The following is a 7,061-nucleotide window of genomic DNA, read 5'->3' on the forward strand; positions in this document are numbered from 1 at the left end:
ATTGATGTGAAGGTGCTTGTCGTTCTCGTCCCACACTCCTGAAGTCAGCAACTCCTCCAGGTGTGCGCCCCATCCCTCGGTCGATGCGTCTGAGAACAGCTGCATGTCGGGGGGGGAGTGCGCAGGTGGCACTCCTCTTAAGAGGTTCCTGTCGTCGAGCCACCAGGCTAGGTCCTGCCTCACCCCTGTGTCAGTGACACTGGAAAGCTTGGGGGGGATCACCGTCGCCGTGACCAACTCTCCTTTAGTCTCCACTGAAGAGACCGCAGGTGAAGACGCCCGTGAGGGACTAACTTCTCGAGTGACGACGAGGTGTCCGATCACGACTTGCCATCGCTGAGCTACCTGTTCCTGCCGGAGGACAGGAACTGGTTGGCTGCCTCCCTGAATCTGCTGATCCGCGAGTCTGCGGGGAAGACTCGCCTGCTACCGTGTCGATCAGCATACCAGGTACTTACATCCTCTGCTTGGGCTCGAGATCGGACTTTTTCGAAGTTCACAACGATCCCCAGATCGCGACAGAACTCGAGCAGTCGATCCCTGTCCTGTAGCAACTGCGAGCGGGAGCTCGCCAGGACTAACCAATCGTCGAGATACCTCATCAGACGTATCCGTGCGAATGGGCCCAAGCAGACACCAGAGTGAACACTCGCGGTGAACACTGTGGGGCGGTTGAGAGACCGAAGCCACAGTGCCCTGAACTGGTACACCGTCCCGTCGAGGATGAAGCGGAGGTACTTTCTGGAGGACGATGATGAATGGGTATTTGGAAATACGCATCCTTCAAGTCCACTGAAAGCATGAAATCGTTCTCCCTGATGGAGTCGAGCACTGAGCGTGCCGTCTCCATCGTGAACCGGGTCTGGCGAACACCGGTTCAGGGGAGAGAGATCTATCACCGGGCGCCAGCCTCGTAGACTTTTCCACCAGGAAGAGTCGACTGTAAAAGCCCGGTGACTGATCCGTGACGATCTCTACAGCTCTCTTGCTCAGCATGGTCTTGATCTCCTGTCTGAGTGCTACGTCCTTCGATGACCCTGGAACGTACGACTGCTGTTGGACCGGGTTGGAGGTGAGGGGTGGCCGAGATTCGAAGGGTAATAGACCTATCCCTTCCCGAAGGACATCTACAATCCAGGTCTCGGCGCCGTAGCGCTGCAATGTTGCCCAATGGCTGGCCAGGCACCCCCCCCACTTCCGGCAGCAGGTGAGGGGAACGCCGTCCCTAGCGTTTCCCCCCTTTCTTCTTACTTCTTCCCAGAGCCTCCACGGGATGAGGAGGGCTGGGAGGAGGGCTGGTTACGGCTCCCCTTGCTAGAAGTCGAAGAAGACAGAGTCATTCCTCGGGGCTTCGACGCAGCAACCGTCTTAGCAAGCCGAGGAAGCGCTAGCCGAGCTCTTAGACTTGGCCGCAGTCCGAGGCTGCCCAGAAGCCTTCGAGACTGCCTGGTGAACCAGACGGTCACTGTCATCAGTGCGCCGTCTGTCCACCGCAGCGTCCACCATCTCTCCTGGGAAGAGAGACGTGGAACTCCGTAGAGGTCCGTTTCGAAGCCCCAACGCCGCCTCACGCCCGGCCGCCCTGGAAAACCGAGAGTAAGGACAGCGTCCTTCGTCGGAGAACCAGGTTGGCCCACAGGTTCACCGTCTGGTGGGCAAGGAAGGAGATGGCTCTTCCCCCAGACTGGCAAAGTCTCCTGAAGGCCGAGTCCTCTTCGGGAGAAATTCCCCCGGAGTTGGCTGCGACCTTAGATACTGTGAGGGACCACAGATCTAGCCAGGAGACGGCCTGGAAAGCTGCCATGGCGGTAGATTCCAGGCCTAGTGCCTCTTGCTGCGAGAACCACAGGTTCTCGGACAGGAGCTGTTGCAGAGACCACACCCGGAGTCAGCCTAGCTAAACTCCGGGTTCACCTGTTTTGGGCGGCATCGGGTCTTCAGATGGCACGTAAAACCGCCGCTGTCGTAGCAGAGGAGGTGGAAGCAGCTTGTTCGACCTGCCAGACTTGAGCGAACCGTCTTGCCCGGAGACAAGCGATTCAACCTGGTCCAGCACTGAGTCCGCAAGCTGTGAACGCGGCAAACCCACCGTCGGTCTGGGTTCCCTCTTCGGGCCCAGAACGACTCGAGCCGGGACGTGGGCTCGGATGGTGGGAGCGGCGATCCTTCCCCGAGGTCGTTGTGCTGACGAATCAGCGCAATAACCTCGGCAAAGTTCCTCTGGATCTGGGCGTGGATAGCATCCTGTGGAGTCGGACCGTCCAGTCCCTCAAACAGGAGCATCTCCCGAGACCCTCCTCCCTCAAGGAGAGGAGCAGCGACAGCCCCTCTCGGTCTCCTCCAACCACCTGTGCGTACGACCTGGCTGGTCCGAGAACCGAGCCTGGTACGTACGACGACGTGGCGGGATCCTGAGGGGCGCACCCCTCACGATCACTCCTCAATACCTCGCCCTCCCGGTGTAACCCGAGGAGGTTGAAGGTATGGGAGAGGCAGACCTGACGCTCCCTCCCGCTCGCTGGCAGAACCAGTGGGCTTGGAGGAACTGCAGGCGATCGCCAAACCCGCGGGGTGGTGTGATCGAGCTGCAGACCTAGTCGAGCCGTCTCGCTGTGGAGAACGGCTGGACCGAGAACAGCGGCCCCGGTCTCGTGTGTCAGAGGAGCTGGTGCTGGTCGCCGTACCCGATCGCTCTCTGCGAGAGCGACGGTCAGGCGACCGGCGAGCTCCACTGTCACTGTGAGATCGGTGCGTATCCTCACGGTGCGTCAGTTCGCTGGTACCAGCCGTGGCTGGTGCCGGCGAACGGGGGGACCTCTTCCCAGCCTCAGCCCGTGGCCGGTCATGGACCGTCACGTCCGCCCGGGTAGCCAGCTGCTCGCCGTGAGACGACGAGGCTGGTCTGGTGAGAGCCGCGTGAGCGGCTGTCACCAGTCTTCCGCTCCTCCGTGCCGTGAACCTGACGCTGAGCGGACTCAGAGGTCTGGTTCCTGGCTGCACGGTCACTGTTAGGCGACCGTACACTCGGTACCTCTCGCGAACGAGCGGCCGAGCCGGATCCTGCTGCTGTGGCCGAACCACTGACAGCAGGCGAGGAAGTGCCGGTGTTAGCCGGCACCCCTCTGGTCCCCGTAGTCTTCTTCCTTGCGGGAGAAGAGACGGGTCCTGCTCCGAAGGAGAGGGCAGGGCACCAGCGGAAGAACCCCCGTCTCACCGGAGCGAGACGGGCCCTTAGAAGTTCCCGAAGGAGACTTCTTAGGGGGGGGGGGAGGCAACCTTCTTCTTCTTAGGCGGTGGGGCCTTAGAAGAAGAAGAAGAAGAGGCGGCAGACGACGACGACGACGAAGAAGACGATGAAGACGACGACGACACCTTCCTCCTCTTCTTCTTCTTCTTCGTCAACCTCCTCAGGACCGACGTCAGATCTGTCATCCAGGACGGAGCCGGGGCTGCTGTTGCCGAAGCAACAGGGCCCGGACGTACCTGTCCGAACAGACCAGCATCGGGAGCAGCGGCGCCAGAACAGGAACAACATCAGCAGGTGCGAGCATCACAGGAACGGCAGTCGAGACGGCAGGAGCAGGAAAACAGGAACAGCAGCGGTGGTCACGGCAGGTACGGCAGGCTGTGTGGGCGGTCCAGGTGGTCGAACCAGCGGCACAGACGTCCTCGGTACCCGGTGGGAGGTCCAGGGGCGAGCTCTTCGGGCACATGAAGTCCGGTCGCGGCAGCACGGCAAACCCAGGTGGCGGCATCACACTCCCCCGAGTTAACGGCGACTGGCCCCTGCACCGATGTTGTGGGTGCACAGAGACCGCGTGCTGGGTGTACACCAGGTGAGGAGGTGACGCGTAGCCGGGTGTTGTAAGGGTCCGTGGTGGTGGTTCTGTGACCGCGTTGCAAATGTAGTGACCGCCACGGAGCCAGCGAGATGATAGAGCAGCCCCTGGACACCTGGCGGACGCCCTGCAGCCCAACAACGATGCCCACACCTGTCCGAGGTCATCCTTCACGGCAACCGCACCTGAGGAGGCAAAAGTCGGGTGATTAGAAGGATGCCTCTACCCCGGCTCGCGCCGAAGACGAGCGGATAGAGGACCAGAGTACAAACTCTACGTCAGGGTATCTAGCGCCCTCCTACACTCGACACGTCAGGAGAGGAGAAGGACCTAGACACCCCCCGAAGGGGAAGGCGCGAGACGTGGAAGTTGAGCGGGCGGCAGGAAAGAAGACGAAGTGTCCGTCACCAAAGGAGTCGCGGGAGAGCTTTCCGACGACTCCTTTGCAGGCCTTCGCTTCTTCCTGCCCTCATACAAAGTCCCACTGCGCCTCCGACCAGTCATTACATACATCACAGGGCTCGGCCCGGGTGCATTCGCGCCCCCGACACGAGCACACAAAATATGAGGGTCAATCTCTGGGAAACGATCTAAACTTCCCACATTTACGCCCTTCGATACCCGGGCAAAGTCTCCTTGGGGTAGCGAGGCGAGGAGGATTCATCATAATGAATTGAAGGCAGTAATTATTATGCAAAGAGAGAATGATTGTACTTACAATACTCTTTCATACACAATTACAACCAAATACTCAGAAAGCAAACGACGAGCAAGCGGGCAGAGAGCGTCGAACACACACGTCATCCATCTGTGAGGCCGAAAGCAAAAGTGGTTTGTTTACCTCCCAGTCGCGCGCGCGCGCCTGTCGGACAAGCAGTTAACTACCGAACCCCTTGTTCGAAAGCTTACGACCTATCCAGCTGCCGCTAGTACCTTCCTATTGTAAAAGGACCGAAGGTTTGTATGCCGTGTCGGAACAACTTAAAATTTGGCCTTAATTTCTAACTTTGGAGAAAATACTTACTTCGAAAGGAGAGTAGAGGTCTTTAGCTCCGTTTTTCACCAACAAGAAGTCGCGACTGATGCCCATCTCCGGTGTCAGGACGCGTTATAATGTACTTTTTCGGAGGGTGGCTAGGTGTTGATTGTAGGTGGCCTGCTTGGCCTGCTGTGATATTCTACCCTACACACTTTCGCCCAAAATACATGACTCGGCGCGAGTGCCCGCCCTCGGCACCGAAACATAATTCAAGGGTACAATTCATGAAAAGAGAGGAAATCACCGCATCTACGGCGATAGCTCCATGTTGGTTCATAATTAAGTAATGAAAATGAAAACAGTGTACTTACAGTTTCATTTTCAAGTCAAACAAACCATTAGTAGAAAACACAATATAAACAAAGCATACGACGATGAAGCGGGCAGAGAGCGATGACGAACACGTCCTTCACACCCGCGGCCGAAAGCAAAAGTGATTTGTTTACCTCCCAGTTGCGCGGCGCGCGACTGTCGGACAAGCAGTTAACTACCGTTCTCCCCTTGTTCGAAGCTTACGACCGTTCCAGCTGCCGCTAGCTACCTACTTCCTATTGTTAAAGGACCGATGGTTTGTATTACGTATCGGAACAAATGTAAAATATTGATGTTTTACTATTTATTTAAAAAATTATCGAAAGGGCACGCTTCGTCGTCTTCTTCTACAAAACAGTTGTTTACTCGGTGAGGAAAAGTTTTCCGTTTGTTGTGATAAAAGTGCCCCAGCGTCTGTGGGCACAAGTGGTGTGCGGATTTATCACAGGAAATGGTTAGTTTATTGACACAAGCGACTCCGTAAACATCAAGATGGCGTCAATCTTCTAAATAGGTACCTCGAGTTGTAAGTAAAAATGTTGAACGCGTTTTGGTGAGATTTGCACTACGTTTGAGACCGTTTTCAGTACCCTCTGTTTAAATCTTAAAATTTGGCCTTAATTTCTAACTTTGGAGAAAATACTTACTTCGAAAGGAGAGTAGAGGTCTTTAGCTCCGTTTCTCACCAACAAGAAGTCGCGACTGATGCCCATCTCCGGTGTCAGGACGCGTTATAATGTACTTTTTCGGAGGGTGGCAAGCGTTGATTGTAGGTGGCCTGTTTGGCCTGCCATGGTGTTTTACCCTACCTACCTACTTACTTCGAAAGGAGAGTAGGGGTCTTTAGCTCCGTTTCTCACCAACAACAAGTCGCGACTGATGCCCATCTCCGTCAGGACACGTTATAATGTACTTTTTTTGGGATTGTACACGCTGATCGAACATGATCCACTCTGTTATTTACCCTAGGTAGGTAGCCTAGGTAGTACTAGGTAGTACCTATAGTAGCACTAGCTAGTAGGTAATAACGTAAGCCTTCTGCATAATAACCTTAATACCTTACCATGCTCCAGTGAACTGTCCAAGAAAGAGTACCGTTTCATTTCATAAATCCCCCATAGCAAATAACAACACCGAGTCTGAAATTATTTAGCGCAATTCGACATGAGCGATTGGAGTTTGATATTAGTGGGACAGTGTTCAACGTGCATAATAGTAGTAGTAGTAATGGGCTCAATTTACCTTTGCAACGCCTTCCTTGTTCTACTCCTCCTTTGTGTTTTTTAAGTTTATTGTTTCTATAATACCACAAATCTTTTATAATATCTTTCCTATTTTCAATTTCTTCCGTCGATAGATCTACAAACAGAAGAATGGTAACTATCAATTCCTCTTAATTTTCTTGATATTGCTGTTGCACGAATCTATATCTATTTCTGATGTCATAATAGGATGTTGAGCAGCAGAGTAAGAAATATTCTAAGTTTTCAGTTATTTCTTCACAGCAGAAACACTGATCTAGCCCTACTGATCAGCATTGTTTCTTCAGTGTTATCATACCAGGTTTCTTTTCCTATGTTTTTTCGTTATATTTTTGTATAGATTTTTAAGATTGTTTTGTCATTAATTCTCTTAGCTGTGGTTTTTTGTCCCATTTATCGTTTCTTTAAAAAATTATTACCATTCATTAACTGATTCAATTGTACTTAAGTTTATGTTTGACTATATCAGATACTCTTTCATTCTTATGTTCGTATTGTTCTATGGTTATGTCCACCACTCTTGAGTGCACTATGCTTCAGATAAAATAGTTTACTCTTCATATCCCTTGAGAGGCAAGAAGAGGCCCTCATTTCAGATCTTGAAACACA

General features: G+C 53.6%; 1 protein-coding gene across 2 annotated transcripts in view; it reads right to left on the minus strand.

The window, feature by feature from the left end:
- LOC135205593 (uncharacterized) overlaps positions 1 to 6,389 on the minus strand; it is a 514,233-nt gene extending 507,844 nt beyond the window's left edge. Inside the window, exon 1 of one of the 2 annotated variants that reach the window (XM_064236362.1) lies at positions 6,254 to 6,389. The gene's annotated coding sequence lies outside the window, so the exon portion shown is untranslated. Of the gene's footprint in view, positions 1 to 6,248 lie in introns of both variants that reach the window. The other variant, XM_064236363.1, reaches the window with a different exon arrangement.
- Positions 6,390 to 7,061: the final 672 nt, after the last annotated feature.

The sequence above is a fragment of the Macrobrachium nipponense genome, chromosome 24 (assembly GCF_015104395.2).
Source record: "Macrobrachium nipponense isolate FS-2020 chromosome 24, ASM1510439v2, whole genome shotgun sequence".
Taxonomy (NCBI): Eukaryota; Metazoa; Arthropoda; class Malacostraca; order Decapoda; family Palaemonidae; genus Macrobrachium; species Macrobrachium nipponense.